The following is an 18,740-nucleotide window of genomic DNA, read 5'->3' as shown; positions in this document are numbered from 1 at the left end:
TAGCAGGCAGGTAATACCAAGTCCCATAGGACAAAATGCAGAAGGTTTGAGGTTTCAGTAGATTATGGGCTTTAGAAATGTCTCAATGCAACATGGGGCTGCCATGTAGTTGATGTGTACGTGGTTTGACCCCTTTCATTATTAATGGATAATGGCTTTATGAAGATTGAGAGATGTAGTTTGAGTGTTGCAACGTGCCATATTGACATGCAATGTTTTTATGTTACATTGACTCCTTTGTATGTTCTTGTAGTATATTATACTTTAGTTAATTTGGGTTAACGGAGAGTTAGCTTTATTACTTGTTCTTTTCCCCGTGATGGGTGTCAGATGTTTTGGTCAAAAACTTTTATTTACATACTGCATGTAGGTTTTTTCAATGGACTGAAATGGATTTGATGTAATATCTACACAATGTGGTCCTTACCTGCACCTTACTATGTATACAGCATTCTCTCTCCGTTGGCCGTGCAAATCTAGGATTACCTCTGCTCTACTCACCTCCATCTCTGGCCTTTTGGCCTATTCATTCTACATTCTCCTCTCTGTGCCCTCTTGAAAACAAAAAGCTTAGTGCACCTTTTGTACTAAGGAACAAAGCGTGATTACCATATAGGGTGCAACCTTACACAATTCCCCCTGAATTTCCAGTTGTAGTTCTAAATATTTAAAGGGCGATAACATGCTCCCCACTCACAGGCGATCATGTAGATGTAAAAGCATTAACCTCACAAACCTCTACAGTAAACCGAGAGTAGTGAGCAGCAGAACGGTTCTTGTTTCTCTTGCAGCGTGACTGGTCGTGGCACTGGTCCAGGACTCTTTCTCCACAAAGCACTTGAATTCCACAAGGCACTGTACTTCGTTCTTTCTTCTCTCTTTTTCCACTTTTCCCCCAACTCCCCATCCTTCCATCCACCCTGATCTTATCTGCTGGTCAAAGAGAGACCATGAAAAATGTAATCCTTAACATACCATGACTCGCACTACCCAAACTCTTATTAATCATTTAGAATTTGATATGTGCGCCACTCCTGGAAAATGTGATTACAGTTTCTCATATGTTATTTTCTGGGCTGTTTTTCTTTTTTTTAAATGGAACCCTTTTCCCTTTTTTCTTTATTAGCGCATAGGAATAAGTCTGATGCAGGCTTGAAACTTCCTTCCATAGCCAAACTTTTGTTTTCACACGTAATAACTACTATTTTAGTAGTACTAAAATGATGGTGGCCATCCTTACATCAAGGAAAGTAACTGAGCCCTAATTCACTGTGGTAATGTGTAAAGAAATTCAATTATTTAGCACCGGGGCCCATTTAATACCGGGTTTCGAAACGCATCCCTGCCTTTTAGATAACACGAAAGGCTCTCGCCAGACCCAGTGTCCATTCTGGGGGCTGTAGAAACATGACAGTGCAAGATGGCCGGCTCTGTGGAAGATGACCTGTCCCCAGGTAGATATAAATGGCTGTTTCTAAGCTAAGGAAAACATAACGATTCTTAGTTTTGGGTATTTATACAATGATTAAAACAGAGTTATGGATATTATATTCAACATCTGCCAATAAATCCCCCTTAATGTTTCACACTGTTCTTTTAAGCAATGCACTAATAGCCGAATCCAGACTTATTTTTCCTTTCTCCGTTCATGTGAATGAGGCTGGACTGAGGGCTGGGAGGCGGGGTTAAAGGAAACACTTGTGCACTTGCTCTTTGGGACCAGTGATGCAAAAGATCGCCATTAGATTTTTACTCTGAAGTCAAACTTTTTGTGCTTCATGTCCCACTGAGCAACTTTCATAGGAATGAATGGGGCGCTGCCTCCAACAGTGTAACCAGTTCTCTTTATACATCCATGCGTTAACCTGACTGACTAACGACTCATGTGACTACCGAGTGACTAGCCATCCACGTGACTCCCTCCTGTGTTGGTTTAACCCGTCCACCTCCTCTCCCGTGCGTCCTGTGTAGACTATCGCACTTGATATTGCATCAGTTGCTCTGCCCAAAATGCATTTTTACTGCTGTAGATGTTCATGGTTGCGGTCCTCTCTATACACTTTTTGGGTATTTTAATCTGCAGCAATGCATTATATATTATAAAATCATCATATGTTTGTAGCTTCACTGTCCTGTAAGATCTTTAAAGTATCTCTGAAAAGTCAACTTTTCATGAGCTCAGAAAAAACAGCTTTGTGATGATGCATTGTGCAGCTGTTTTGAAATAGTTTATTTAAAACTTTATTTATAGAAGTATAGAGTTGCACAAAATGGAAATACTTAAGTAAAGTACTTAAGGTACAGTACTTGAGTAAATTGTTGTACTTATTACATTCCACTGCTGGCCTCAGCAATGCCATTGCCATACATCATGGAATGACTGATAGAGTTAAGAAAGGAGTGTTTAGATTGAAGTTACGCTAACATAATAACGTGTTTAGACGTGAACGTAAACACAGATGAGTTGAGGAACTGCAAGGTGATAGGTTACATCTTGACACCAGCTACCACGCTCATTACGTCAAAGTGACACTGAAACCTAAAGTGCTCCCGAAGTGATACTTCAAGTGTGAGCTTAACGTGTCACGTTAGAGCCCGTTTTCTCTTAACAGAAGATGGCGCTACTCTTTTACAGGCAACATACTGCTGCAGTACGCCATCAAACACCCCATAGTCTGTTGTTTCAGGGTCATTGTCATTAATGCAACCTTCGGTACAGTGAACTATTTTAAAACATTCCATGCTACAGTTGGATCTTATACAGTTAATTACAGTATAAACATGCCTTCAGATATTGTGCCAGTCAATTAATAATTAATGTCCCGTGAACAGATGTAGGAATCATCTGGACATTATTTTTTAAATTACTTTCATGGTAATCTGCGAAGGGGAATTCATCGTGTAACCTCCCGGACACGTGTACATGTTTGAATGGGTTTTTTTTATTACCTTTTTATTTTTGTGTGTGTGTGTGGGACCTCTGGGTGTTGATGCCTTAGTGTGTGTGAGAGTCTTCCAGCTGCAGAGACAGACAGTGTAACAGCCGAGCTCAGATTTGGGCCATGCTGGGCACATCTCCAGGCCTGGTTTTGTTTTGCTCCTGGTGTCACGCCACCAAGGACAGCGCTGCCATTTGGCATCCTTATCTGGATATATGCAGACAGCTACCAGATCCACCCGTACTGCCTGAGGAGATCTGCACGCACAGACACCGGATCAGTTTTCTGTTGTTTTATATCCAGGAATTGGAGTGTCTCCACACATCTGACATGAGCTGGCATTTTACTCAGTTTAGCTTGGTGCTTGTTCAAGCAGCCTTTTATTCTTCATCTCTGCTACCTCTATCACTTCTATTTCTCCGCGGCAGCACTGGCTGGAACTTTCCACTGTTTGTTTGGCTTTACGGAAGCACACTACCCCCAAAATGTGTGTGTGTGTGTGTGTGTGTGTGTGTGTGTGTGTGTGTGTGTTTGTTAACATGTGTGAGAGGCATCAATACAGCTGGCTGTGACGTCTCTGGGCTCCTGAAGAGGAAGTGGTGCAGGGCAGCGTCCGCACGCAATCATGTCTTTTGCCCCTCTGAACCCAAAACATAGACACAAACACACATCTGGCATGCTTTTCCCCCTCAGAGAAGATACATCTTTATTATTGGCTTGTTTGTTTGTTTAAAACCAGCTTACAGTGATTTGTTGGACTAAATGAATTATCTCAAATAGAAGAAGAAAAAAACAATAACATAAAAAAACAACAGCACGTACACTTGTTCCACAACCGTCAACATCCTATTTCCCTTTTTGCCGTAAACACTTCTATCACTATTTCTTTACTTGGCCCTGTGTAAATGAGGCTTGACTTTTGTTAGGGTTCGGTTTTACGTGATGCAGTGTGGGGGTACAGCGGTGCATTTTCAGGACGTACGTTTTCTGACAGTCACTGGTTAACTGTAAAATGACATCATAACAAACCCCAGCGGGGCTCCTGATCCTAAATCCAAGTACACTTATTAGGCCCCAAACACAGGAAGGCCGTGTTTAGCTGATTGCACTGATTGTGTCCTATCTCTCTCTCTCTGCCCTCTGAAACACCCTCCCCCCCTCCCCTCAGTTCTCTGTATTACTGCATCGTGTCTCTGCCTCTCCATGTACCCAAAAGATCTGTCCTGCTTATTTTCTCTGTCTAGCCGGATCAGTAATGTCTGTCATCTTGTGACCTGAGGCAGTCGGCCCTTTCCTCCCTGCTGGGTGTGTCCAGGTTCTCCGCCCTCCTCCTCCTCCTCCTCCTCCTCCTCATACTTCTCGTGTCCTCTCAGACCTGTAAAAGCCTGCATGGGCCACCTGCAGGCAGCCCTTAATTAGTTCCCCTCTTACAAGCTAGCCAGAGATAAACAATGAAAGCCCACTGCAGCGCCACAGGAGGGATTGCAGGCAGAGACACATGCATCATGGCCTGTCCTCTTCAAGTAGGGGCCTCTCTCTGCTGAGCAACTGGCGTCTTTTGTGCAGAGTTCTGAACAAATTGACTTTTTGTCTGTGTGGCCTCTGTACGCCTGTCTTCTACACTGTACTCTGGTATTGATGACACGGAGGGGTGTTTCAAACATATGGTGTTTAGTCAAAAGACAAAAAAATCTAAAATGCATTCATGGTGTCTGTCACAGAAGTCTTTTCAAACCTCAAATATTGTCACTTTGACAAATGTTTTTGATATAAGTTCCACATCATGCCCCCCCCCCCCCCTTCTCCTCAGCGTTCTGCTCCCAAACATGTGCTGACCACAAAGTTATTTTATGGGGCTTTATGCAAGATTCAACAGTGAATTTAATGTGAAAATATCCAGTAAATCCTCTTAATATTTTTGGCTTTACTGCCAAGTATTAGAATGACAAACTAGACAAGGCAGGGGCCCCACTTTGGGCACATGCACAAGACACAAATGCACACACACACACACACACACACACACACACACACACAGACAAACGGATGGGGATAAGATCCGTGGCCTCCTGCCCTGCAGCAAGAAAAGCTGCCTGGGTGCTGCTGCTTTATGAAAAGATAGAGAAAGAAACGTGGAGAGAAAAGAACAAATTGTGCCCCAGCTTCTTGACTTCCTGCCAATTTTCTAGAGCATAAAAAGAGACAGAAAATAGTCTTGGTTCAGTAAAACAGCCACACACTGATTCATATTCTGTGGACGACGGAGTCAATAGTTTATCTCATTACACACTCCGGGCTTTTTATGGAATTGCTGACCTCCACTCTACCTTTACTCACTTGTACGCATTAAAATAGTTTAATGGCTCTCGCTTTTCAAAGATTCAACCAGCATTAATGCTACAGTCAAGCTGACAGTTCAGTTACAGTCCAAAGTTAAATTGCCTTAAAAGCGATATGTTGGGGTTTGATTTCTGCTGCGTGTACGGGCCTCACATTTTTAATACAGACGTTCGTTGGCTGCATTGTGCTGTGTCTGCAGTTGGTCATGTGAATAGCTAAAACATTTCACATGTGGGCTTATGATGCATGTTTCTGGTTGGACTGTTGTTGTTCACATATATTTCTACTTTGGAAAGATGGAAGGATCGCTGCTCTAAGATAGATCCGAACCAATTTCAGGCCGTTTGGAGATAAACTCATCCTCTGAATCAGCCCCTTCGATGCACAAGCTCCATTGAGCTTCAATGTATTTCACAATGTCGCAAGAACATTTTAGCAATACATGTGGTGATTCCAGGCTTCTGAATATGCTAATCTATTGCACAAAACCTTCTTTAGAAGTACTCTTGCATCACATATGATAAGTCAGAGCGTCATTTGTCGTTGACTTCTCTTATTTCATTTAGGTTAATTTATTTGCCCGTGTCCTATTTGTTTCTTCTGCATTGCTTTACACTGAGATGTGACTTGTCAGTTATAGGGCAACATGAAACCGAACTACATTCAGTCAATGACTGTTGGATGCTTTGACTTGCAGTGCATTTTATTTATTTTTTGGGTTGTCTGTTTGGTCCCTTCTTATGAAACGCAATATTTTTTTTATTCGTGCAAAAACAAAACGGTGACTTTACAGATGGTGCATCAATGATAAGAACAGGAGTGAAATACCAGAGAAAAGACTAAGAAAACAAGGTTACATACAGAGCTCGACATGCTGCATAACAAACCACACAAGTGCAACAAAACCACAAACATAACCTGGTTGTTTTCAGAATTCAGATAACAGTCAGTGACTGTTTTTAGCCACAAATGTCTACACGTGTTGATCAAAAACAATTACATTTATTAAGTTTTACAAATGTCACCACAGTTCAATTGAACCTGGGTTTGTGCAGAGTACAGAATGATGAGAACGTTTTATTCTGGGGGAGCACACCATACCTCATTGCAGGTCACCAGTGACTTTACTGTATAATTCAATTTTCTCACGCACTACATGTGTAATGTCCAGTGTTATGTCTTCTGCAGTAAAAATCATCCGCTTTTTTCAAACAGTATTTATTTTTAAGTGTTATACTGGTTACATAAATGAGAGTCATGTGAAAATAAAACAAGTTCCTGATTGGATCAGAGCACACAAATCTAAATCGCACACTGTAAACAGAGAAAGGGTTAGGCTGTGTGTTTTAAAATGTTACTGCTCTTTCTCAGAGGGAGATCATCGGAGCTGGTGGAGCAAAGTCTCCTACCGGGGCCAAAAACTGAATCAGCAAGCCATCTTATTTTATATACATGTGACACCCAGGGCAGTAAAAGGCATTTTCATGAAGTACTTAATTAAAGAGTGCGTTCAGCCTTTGGGCTCTGGCCGCATTAATGAAAGCCCTCTGCTGTTATGAGGGGGGAGAGTCTTATTCCCCCACAGTGGTGTTGGTGGTTCTGGGAAATTTTTATGGTGAGGGACCATCAGTGACTGGGAGAATGTCCTGTTCATGGCCTCTCACCGCAGGTTGGAAAATCCATAGAGTCAGCAAGCAAGTACTGCATTAATAACCCAGCCCAGACCAGAAAAAAAAGGATACTTTCACCATGTTGATCTCTAACTGCTGCATCCAGATTATTGACTGGTCCGTGTGCAGTGGTTGGAAATGATACATGCGCCATTTTTTGGCTCTATTAGCTCCACTTAAGATTGCACACAGTGGCAGATTGAAGTGAGCCTGTCACAGCATGCTGGTTTGGTAAGTCTCCTGGTGTGGTGCGGTGGATCAGGCTTCAATCCAAAATCAGCATGAGTAGCTACACATGAATCAGGCCAGACTGAGTAGCCTTCACAGCTGCCGCAAGCCAAACTTAGGGGGACAAGAGTTATGTTCGTAACCGTGTGATGCTTTAGACGGATTTGTTGTTGTTTACTCTTTCTTTTTCTCTGAAGGTCAAACAAGACGGGGCGGTGCCATGGCAATTTCTTTACTGATTTTACTGTAGTCAGCTGCTCTGTTTAATAATAATACAATATACTCACAACTGAAGCTTATATGCATTCTAACAATGAGGAGCAATTCTGCTAATATGCTCAAACCTCATGAGGTTCGGTCACCCTGGCGCTGGCTGAAAGGCCAATAAAAAAATACAAAGTCGTTGGAAAGATTTCTGTCTGGAGCAGATACGTACTGTATGTTTTTACAACTGGGTGGTTTGTGTGTAACGTACGTGTGGCCTCTGGGGGGGCATTTAAAATTGTCAAAAGTCTGCCGGACCTGCTTTCCTCTGTGCCCTGCATGGCTTTTGTCTTTGGCATCAGTATCTCTTCACCAACACAAATGTTAGGAAAACAAAACAAAACAAAGGAAAATTGTCTCAGGAAATTGCTGTTCTCTCAACATGACTCACTGAGCAACTCTGTGATGTCATAGCTGCTCTGGCTTTTGTTTAGGGGCAAGACAATAAAAAAAATAAAATAGAAACGTGATTGTTTTGAGTGCTGTTAGCAATTACACACAGGACAAGGTTAATGACGATTAGCGTTTCTTTCCTTCATAATAGTTTAATCCTTGCGTGCAGTTATTTGAAAATATTTGTGTCCTAATGGATTGCAGCATTATAACATTGAGGTTAAATATACAATTTAAACTAATGAACCAACATAATCCCACAAAATTGAATTATTAGGAGCCGATTAATGGAAGAGAAAATAAGGTAGCTTGAGGATATTTATTTCCACGTAAACACAGCCATAAACAAACTGATGATGATTTCCAGATGATTTGGAAATGTTTTTCCTCTTCATTAATTATTGAGGAGGAACCCTAACAATCATTTCTTTTGTATTTCTGGGATCGAGACCCACGCAAACAAAGGATTTTCTTCATGGTAGCCATTAGCACTTTGTACTCTGCGAAAAGACCTTGATAACAAATCACATCAAACAAATAGTCAATTGGTTCTGTTGAGATCACTTTAGGGGCCTAGTGCTGCGCTAACAGCTGTGCATTATTTACGTCCAGCACTCTGGTGTGTATTAGTGGATGTCGTAGTATTTGTAGTAATAGTAGTCGTAGTATACCGATAAGAGGAGGAAATGTGATTGCGCTTACATTCTTGTTTTCTCACACAAATGTTGTTTACGCTAATCCTGGAAACTTCTACTCTGACTGTAAAGAAATCAAAGTGAGGCCCAACCCAGTCCTTTGGAGGATTCCCAGACTAGTATAGATGCTTCCCTGTCTCTTAGAGGTGTGTCTCCCTCCTCACTCCAATATTAGAGGCACCTGTATAAATACACTCTATCCACTTTTGTGTGTGTGTGTGTGTGTGTGTGTGTTTCTCTTCTCCTTCTTCTCCTTCTTCTCCTGCGCCGGGCTCAGTTTCTTCTTCGCTCCTGTTAATGAAAACAGTAATCTGCAGTAGCACCTGAGTGGCCTGTTTGTACAGCCAATGCTTTAGCCCTCTACAACTCTCTTGGTCATCTCCTTTTTTTTTTTTTTTTACTGAACTCTCTCAGCTCTCGTGCTCTCGGGTTTTCAAATAGGCCAGCCGTGCCATTTGATGTGGGCTGGGGTGGGTGGGTGGGGTGGGGTTTATTCAGGTGTGGCGACCAGTGCTGCACCACCCAGCCTCTTGATGTTGCGTCCATCTGCAGCCAGGTGCCGGAGCTTCGTCAGAGAGCCTAGTGTTCCGGCCCTGGAGATGAATAGAGGGCCTGTTGATGGAGCTCGTCTGTGGGGCCCTGTGGTTTATCCCCTCTTACAGCAGGGACACACTACCGGCCAGGGCGTTTACCTGCTGGAGAGGAGATGGGGTGGACTAAAGGGGAGCTACAGCGCTCTGGCCCACGCTTTACCCACAGAGGAACTTAAAATACGGTGCATGTATTTGTGTCCATGTGTCCCCATGCGTACATGTGTTTGAAAGTGTGGCCGTCCCACCTGTGTGAATGAACACCACTCTGTGTGTTTTAACTAAGGCTGGGTCCGGGTCAGCGGAGGTTGAATTTGGCTAAGATGGGCCACCTGGCATCGCCTCAAGGATCCCATTATGAGCTGGGAGGGTTCACATATATTTTCATTGGAGGTGTGATTGTTCCAAAATATCCCTTCTCTTTATTTTTTGATAGGGAGAGGTGGGTTATTTATATAACATTGACAGAGAGGTATTTTGGTTGGCTATAATTGCATTAAAATATGAATTCAACACCCAATTTTGGAAGTGAAATGGAGACTATTCTTTAGAAAAAGCTCTACAATGTGAATAACTTCACAGCAGGTTTATATTAGGCTTGCTATAGAGGAATTCCAACACATTTTAAACACTTACACATCTTCACGGTGAAGTCTTTAAAAAGTTTTGAGTTGAGGCCTTGAGGTACTAAAACGTTACTAACATTAGTTCTTACTTGTTTATGCATGTGGCTGTGCAGAAGGCTGTTTAATATCTAGTTTGTGTGGAGTTTCAGTCAATGCCATCAGAGATGTGGAAAACACTGTTGCTACTGTTAGCCACAGTGTCAAATGTAGTCGTTTTTTAAATGGTTAATCCATTCATCAATCCTCTGCTGCTTTTTCAGATCATGGTCACGTTAATTGATTCATTATATTACTAGGAATTATTCTTATATACAGTTTAAAAGTACTGAAAAAAATGTGTTTTCAATTTAAAAAGATGAACGTACTTATACGACAACTTCAATAGTTGTAGACCTTACTGTATTACTGTGAAAAGGGTATTGAATTGTGTTCTATGAGGTCTGAATTCATTTGCTGAGCCCTGCAGAAATCCCGATGCAGAATGTGTTGCTGAATGGCATGAATGAAACAAACACAACAAAGCTACCTGACCACGAGTTCTGCTTACGAATCAGCATTACGATTCTGAGAAGGGGCCGGTTTCAGTGGCTTGAACTTCCTGGTAGCAGTGTTTATTTGAATAGAAGATTTCTCTGAAATGTTTTCAATGTGTCGAGTCTCATCCTCAGAACCTTTTCTTTTTTTTTTTTTTTAATCGCTCTGACCAACGTGAAAGACAACCGGGAGCGCGAGTCAGGCTGCCAAATGCTGCCGCTATCACACCGCCATCACCAGGCATTGCACAAGGTTTATAGGCGGCACTCCTCACAGCCACACATTTGCAGCTGCACCACAGAGAGTACACTGGAATTTGCCACGCTCTTTGCTTCTGAGAGAAAGGCAACCACAGTGTTGCTGTGGTTGGATATCTCACAGATGTGGCGCTGGAAGTTTATCTTGCATGCGACATCTTGGCAGTACGAAGAAAAAGATATGCAGATTAAAGCAAAGAGAAAGAATAAATACTTTTCTTATTGCTGCTCTATGTCAAATATTCACTGTAGTTGGAGATAAAGAAGCAGGCTATCCATCAAGACCTTAAATGCCTCTGGAGCCAGATGTTTTAAAGCAGTAGAGCGAAATAAAAGCTTTAAATTATGGAAGTGGAACAGGTAAGCCTTGGTCATACGTCTGTCACCTCCACTATACAAACTCACTCACACACGCACACTTCTTTCTTCTCTGTGTATTTTTTCCACTGCCGTTAATAGCAGCCATATAGAGCCCAGTTCATAATGAAAGACCCCCCAGGGACCAAGGCGGGGACTAATAACCCTCTAAATAAGTCTCTTCTAGTGCTGAAAGGCCGGCCTCTTTATACTGCAAGTGTATATGTGCTGTAAAGTCCTTTCCAGTCTACTACTGTAATTTTATGGCCTTGTTTTATCCTTTTTCTTTCAAAGCTTGTCAGAGAAGTTGGGCGGGGGAAGTCAGAGAGGTGTCTTTGGATCAAAGTGCTGCAGGCCCTTCCAGTTTGAGCCTCTGAAAAGTAGTAAGAATGCATAAAATTACATTCTGATCTGTTTTAGGTTGAGTTGTAACAATTCAGGGCTTTGTATTAAGTGGGTGTCACGATAAAGAGTCATCAGTCTTAAAGTCATGCGATGAAATCAGAGTGACAGTAAAATTCAGGATGTTCTAGCTTTGAATGAGTGCTTGTAGTTGGTGCAGATGGTGTTCATTGTGTGTTTTGCCTGTGAATAAACTTGACTGGCTGCATAATGAAGAGAGGGTAGAAGTCATACCAGATAACTAAACAATAAAATTAGATTATAAATTATAAATCCTAATCCTTAAATCCAACAATTCTAGTTGCTCTGTAATGTTAAATCTTCCAGACCAAACTGTTGTGACTCAATATAGATACCACAACAATATTATCAACACATTAATAGAACTATGAAAATGATTCACTCTGTGAAAAGATTGAGACTTCAGTGCAAATATAAGAAGGCTTTCAAAAGCATGTGTTTGAAAACTAGGACAACACTCAATTGGGTAGTGTGATCTCATCAGAGACATTTCATCGGTTCCAGAGATGATAATAATGTTCCACAGTTAGCTCATAGAAAATACTGTATATACCACTGGAGAGCAGGGTAGGGCAGGGTGGTACATCTACAGTTAATGTTACACACTTAGTCAGAGGGCGGAACAAACTGTGAAACATCAAACAGCCCTGAACAACACTGAACAGATCTATAAGAGAGAAAACATTGAAAATGCTAGTACATCACATAAGTACTCATGTTTAAAAAAAAAAAAAACATATATATATATATATATATATGGATGTAGATTAATAAAATGCAAATTATGACTTCTTCATTTTTGTGATTTATTATTATTTATTATTTAAAGTATTAATGTGTCTTAGATTTCAGTTAAGTAATGTTTCAGTGCAGTCACCAAACTTCTAGTAATAAAAGGGACACTATAAATCCACATGCTTTTCATATTCTTTAGTCTTCTTAGAACAGTCTAATTAAAAAGCAGCTGAGCCTGAACACATTGTAACACACAAAACCCTGCACGTGTATCCTTTAACTGTAGAATATGACCTCTGGTCACTAAAAGATTTGAAAAATCCCAGAAAATATAATCCCGGTTTACTAAAGAGTAGCTACAGCCCTAGTGATCACAGCTGCTTTAGAACAGTTTGAAAAAATATATAGTTAAGTTAATTCATTGTATAATGAGAAGTGAGTGTAAACAGTGTTTTAGCCGACAGATGAGACAAAACTGTGAAAATACAGTAAATCTTAAATAACTTTATTACATTTTTTTGTTATCTTTAATTCAACAACACTGCCAGTAGGTCAGCAGTATTTCAGCTTTTGTCTTTAAGTAACATTCACAAACACAGCAAGTGTGTTTGTGAATTCCTTATAAAGTATAATAGAACAAACTAGACTAACATGATCATATATGGTTCAATATTATCATATGCAAGTGTTTTTGTTTGTGCTCGTTTTGTTAGTGATAAACGGGTTGCGTTGGACTGAAACGCTGAAATAACACAGCGGCGTTAAAAAGCCAAACGTCAGCAGTAAGAGCAGTGTGTGGAGGAGGGGAGCTGAGTGAACAAATGTCCCTCTCTGACCAGCAGGCTGTGCTGTAGCAACATCGCTCCTCCACTGCCGTCACCTCTCCTCACTGACAGACAGGATACAATCACTGCCCTCTTTTCTTTTCTTTTTTTTAGCTTTTTTTTTGTGTGTGTGTGTGTGTGTGTGTAGATTTAATAATTCTGCCTCTGCTGTGTTTCCACAGAGAGTAAGAAGGAAATGGTAAGTGTAGGGTTGAGCTCAAGTGGAAATGTCCTTGTCGGGGTGCTTTCATGAGTTTGATGTGCAGTCGGGTGTGCCCATTACCGAGACCATCAACACCACCACCACCACCACCACCACTACCACCGCCACTACCCCGGTCAACATCCTCCTCCATGGAGCTATCTGGGTTGGAGCAAAAGCTATGAGTGTGTGTGTGTGTGTGTGTGCATGTGTGTATTATGTGTTTCTCTGAATTTGCAGTCTCCATTTGGTGTGTCACTCCAGTATTTGCAACATTCTTGAAGTCACCCACTCTCTTTTTTTCTCTTTATCTTCCTTGTCTCTCTCTCCCGCCTTCCTTCACATTTGCCCTGGCTTCGGTTCAAGTCCTAGCAGTTGTCAGTTTCAGGAAATGCACCGCGCTCTATTGGGAAGTGAGGTATCTGCCTCCGGGCCAGCCATCTCTCTCTCTCTCTCTCTCCTTTTTTTTTTTCTTCATTATTTTTATCGGCTACTTACGGGAAGCAGAGCTCCTTCGTGCAAACAAGTCTGTTCACTCAGCCCTCTCCTCTCTTGCTATGATTGTATGCAGAATGTCATCCACTGGCTGGAGGAATAGATACGTATTTAAATGAATGGATAGCTGGGTGGATGGATTTAGTACTCTACATGTGCACACGCACAAATATATACACACACAGCGTCACACACTCAAACAAAGCACTGTACTCCGCTCTCGGTAATCCAAATGCTTTTACACTTTGTTTGACTTGTGATTGCTGGAGGGGCCATATTGTTATTGCTGTGAAACAACGTCAGCTCGCCTGTAACCCCCCCCCCCCCACCCACACCCGACCAACCTGCACACACTTTACGCCCCCAAACAGAATCTCACATTATAAGGCTATAGAACCAGCCTCACATGATCTGCAGAGCGTCGTTGCAGAAGTGTGTGCAGAAAAGCAACGAAAACAAAGCCGTATGCTTTTTGGCTGGGGGCTTGACTGTGATGTATGAACAGGGTGTGTGTGTGTGTGCGTGTGTGTGCGTGTGTGTGTGTGCATGTGTGTGCATGCGTGTGCACGAATGGGGAGAGCAGCTTGAGTCCAAACAGGATATTGTAGTACACGGGAGCACAAATTCTTCCCGCGGCAGTTTGGCTGTGTCGGTTCAGGACAGACTCGACGACAAGCAGGCAGCACCCCCTACGTTGTCTCTCTCTCACACACTCACGCACACACACACACACACACACACACACACACACACGCACACAGACACACACACTGAATCTCCTCGCCTCCTATCAGAAATCTGACTCAATAGCCGGCCTCCCTTTCTACGAGGGAAACAATATTATTGGACTCAGTGACAGTTTTCTGAGAAGAGAGCAAGGTCCATAGAAACAGAATACAATCAGTCAGTTTAAAGTGTTGGGAAACGGTGGGGAAAAAAATGATTATCGTGTGAATGCAAATAATTCACACTAAACACATATCAAGCTCAACATTTTTAAGCTAGGTACATAATTTGCTCCCTCTAACATTAGACCTGCTTCTTTTCTGCCTCAGCTCGGAGTTAATAACAAGTTGGCCTTGGACTTTCCCTTTTAAAATGTTTTGCTCTGTGCAAATCCCCCCACAGTGCAGCCTGATCAATCTGTCATTCAATAGAAACCATTTGTCAGACATGTTTTTCAAGAGGCCGAGAAAACGTCAACTGGCGAGATGTTATTTAAAGAATAGATTCAGGCCAGTGTAGTAGAATAACCTTGCAGCAGTCAGCTCTGAGTACTGTATGATACAACCGACTCCACACTTATTCTAATAGAGCAATGACTTAGACATCCCCAGACTTTCTCCTTAAGATAGTTTGTCATTTGTGCACAAACTCCAAATTAGAGTGGAGGAGGGAGGCCAAGGAAAATCCACCCGGAGGGAGGGTGGAACGGATTCACCTCGTGTTTGAGGCTTGGAGAGGAAAGAGGAGGACAAGAGGATCGCAGTGTGTGTTGGTGTTCATCTCATGGGGTTGTCAGGAGCATTAAAACAAGCTGTTTGTCAAGCGCCAAAGCCGGCAGCACCCGTCCACTTGCTCCGTCCTGCATGGGTGCTTCACCCGGACATCTGCTGAGGCAGATTTTTAAATGTCCTTGTCCAGATAAACAGAACGAAGACGGACAGATGTGTAGCTGGATTGTTAGATACATAAATAGATGCACCACATGGACAACATACTGGAAAAAGGAAAATATTTTTATATAAATAATGAAACAATTTGGACATGATGTGACTAACTTAACTGTTAGTTTTGGGTTAAGACCAACAATTCTCATTTCCCTCCATTCCCCTGTGTTTTACCGTTTTTCTTGGTAGCTCTATGCAGACATTGTTCGTTGCCTAAATGTTATTAGTAAATATGACTTTATGAGTTCCCATCATTTCTGAGAGTGCTCATTTGTTACTGAACACAAAGTATTTTGTATTGAAGCAAAAGAGCCATAATGTCATTATTGAATTTGTGTTTCCAACAGAATTGTTTATGAAACAATCAGTAATAAAAAAATCTATTTGTTCCAAGGAATCTGGAAAGCGTTTTCGTTCACAGTTTTGTGTAAAACAAACTTGGCGAAAGATATGAAATGTTATTTAGTCAGCCTAAATATGCATGCACACCATGGGAATGGTTACAATATATTCTGTTGATAATGTAAATTGAATCAGATTGTTGTTGCATCCTCGTTTCCAGACACTTTGTTTAAGTGTACATCTTTATAGTTCAAGTAATCAGAAATGAAGAACACGTGTGCAAAGCTTTTTCTGTCTAAGTTTAAGAGTCAACATGGACATTGTGAAATGTTTTTTCTTTTTAATTCAAAATAGAAAGGAATTTCAAAACATCTCAGTGATACCATAAAACAGCTTTAAAAGGCCTCACTCTTAACCCACTTAAAACAACCCATGACCTTTTTTTTTCTCTTTTTAATCTTGGGTCATTCCTCATGTGTGCTTACTTAATTGCCAAGGTTATGACTGATGAAAGATGAACTCATCCCACTGCCTTTGCGAGGAGTAGACTCATACTAACCCCCAAGCAGGGAAAAGCAATAGGAAGCCAAAGCAATAAAAGGATTTGACATTGATGGGCCTGTTTCCCAAACACTTAGGACCTTAAGTCGTCTCCTCTCAAGTCTGGCTGGAGGGGCCGGGGCTCCACTTCTTATTGCCGTGTCTGACCAGAGTCGCCATGCTCCAGAGAGGGTCGACTTTTGGTCTTGGTCCCTTAGTTCCTGTCTGTCTCTGCCACTGAACATGCTACAGGACTTGGCGTGGTGGTGGGGTGAGTGGGTGAGGAATTTCTGTGTGTGTTGAAGGCCTTCAGCAAACAGCCCTCACAGTGTTAAAGCAAATAGAGAGACCCGTTCTCTTGTGCAAAAAGAATACGTTTGACGGTCTACTGATTAGACACATGGGCAAAAGGGAACAAGGAAGAGATCACTAGAAATTGTAATAGGTTTTAGTTTCTTTTTTAATGCACAGTAAATTCGTCAAAAAATGATCATGACAAAACGACAAAGCGGAAATAAAAAACTATGTTTCTTTCTTTGAATTTTGTGGCATGTGGTGGCCCTTACAAAGTTACAAGCACCAATGCAAAAACATGGACGGGATCCATTCAGACATACACATTTTCCGCAGAAGAAAAATGCCCTGGCTTAATTTTCATGTTACTTTGAGAGGATTAAAAGCCAACACATCCTACTTTTTTTTTTTTTGCAGGTTGCTGTTGAACAACTTCTTAACCCCCTCCGTCTGTCCATTTGGCATCGTTGGCTGGATTAGGTTCATGCACAAGGCCCCTACTCATGCCAATGGATTGCTTATGACAGGCCCTTATGCAGACACCTTGACTGCCATGAGCAATTACTTTGAATACACAGGAGAGGGCCAGAGCTGCGCTGACCTGTGGGAGGGTGAGAGGTAGCAAGGGGTGAGGAAAGAGGGAGAGAGAGGCACTTCTGCCTCATTTCCACTGCGTGCGACGGCTCGACTTGACTCGACTCACTTTTGGTACCAGGTCATCTTCTCTATTTAGTGTTTCCACTGCGCATAGTACGTCAGTGTCGGCGGGATTCTCAGCTGATTGACAGAGCGACGCAGCAGGAAACTGCAGTGACATCATCTTTGACGCGATTCGTGCACTTTGTACGGCGTAGTTTTGCGGGCCACCATTTAAAATAAAATCTGGGTCTAGTAAATAAAAAACATTGATGTTAGCGTGGCTATTTAAAAATGGCGGGTTCGTGAAGGATGTTCTGTGTCGCGCAAGTGTCGATTCCCTCTGACCAATCAGTGGCCTGCATTGTTTTCACTCCACCTTCTAGAATCGGCTCAGCTCGCTTGAAACCTCAACCGAGGTGCTACCAAAAATTCGCAGGTACCAGATACTATCCACAACTTTTGCTAATGGAAAACAAAAAATGAGCCACGTGAAATGAACAGAGTCATGCCGTACCATGCAGTGACAATGTGGCATTAGAGAGGCAAAGGTTAAAAGGGAAGGAAAGGGAAACAGTTAATCAGAATCAGCTTTATTGGCAATATACGCTTACGCACACAAGGAATTTGACTCCGGTTTTTCGTTGCTCTCTATGTACATACACAGAATTTACAATAAACAGGAAAGATGTAAGCATAATCATTTGACTATGTACAATATAAATATAAATATATATTCCAAAAGTGTATATATACTGTATATATGAACATAAGCCTATACAACAATGCAACAACAGTGTCAATGGAATTAAGGTAATAGTGCAAACAGAGGTAGTAGTGCAGTATGGCTGAACACGTTTCAGTTAATTATGTCAAATTCTGTGTTTTTTTCCCCCTGAACACTTAAAGCTACTTTATGTGTCACGACTGAAAGGTAAGTTAAGTGGAGGAAGAGAAAAATACACACTTTTTTACTTTTAAAATGTCATGTAGTTCTGTAAAACACCTACGAAATCTTCTGCTGTCATTTGTAATCAGATAGCGTTCACATCGTGTCCATGCAACTGAATCTGTCTCCTCCCCGCGGTTCTTACAACCTGTTACTAAAATCCACGTCTCCGTTCATTGCTACAGTTCAGATAGACTTACCTGTCTGTGCGCCTGACAGTTGTCAGAACTGACGGCGGTCCTGATCTCCTCGAGCCCAGCCTGTCTGTCGATCAGGTTTCATACAGATCTGGACTAGCTCTGTTACACTACAGGCCTTGTCCCAGCTGCTGTGTTTTTGCTGGCTCTGCTCTGTTTCACCTAAAATTAGGGAGGGTACTCAGACACTGGCTGGGCACAACGAGTGCAAAGAGTTCATCGGGTTGTTGATGTTGAGGTATAGTTAGCAATGTATATGAAAGAGATGGACTCGTTCTTACGAGGCTACGAAAGGCAATGGTGCCTTCGGGTGTGTTGAAGTTCTGATACCGCGTCACTCTGTTAGACCAGGTTTTGGTTGTTAGGTTTTTAAAAAGTGCAGTTGCGGGAGGAGATATTGACCTCGGGCTACATTCCTGCTTCTTAATTGCATAGTCTTGTGCATCATTCCTATCAGTAAAATAACATTGTACTCTTCCAAGTTGGGAACATGGCAACATTGCTACAAAAAAAGAAAGGCAGGACAAGAAACACAAGCAA

The 18,740-nt window shown here is 41.9% G+C and overlaps 1 protein-coding gene across 1 annotated transcript in view; it reads left to right on the top strand.

Annotated features, from left to right (window-relative positions):
• The window catches only part of kcnq1.2 (potassium voltage-gated channel, KQT-like subfamily, member 1.2), a gene marked incomplete at both ends in the record, with an annotated part of 151,641 nt that overhangs the window by 29,470 nt on the left and 103,431 nt on the right, over window positions 1-18,740 (top strand). The gene's annotated exons all lie outside the window — the stretch shown is intronic.

The sequence above is a fragment of the Pholis gunnellus genome, assembly GCF_910591455.1.
Source record: "Pholis gunnellus genome assembly, chromosome: 7".
Classification (NCBI taxonomy): Eukaryota; Metazoa; Chordata; class Actinopteri; order Perciformes; family Pholidae; genus Pholis; species Pholis gunnellus.
Note: the sequence above shows the minus strand (reverse complement) of the source record. Positions and strands in the feature narration are given on the sequence as shown.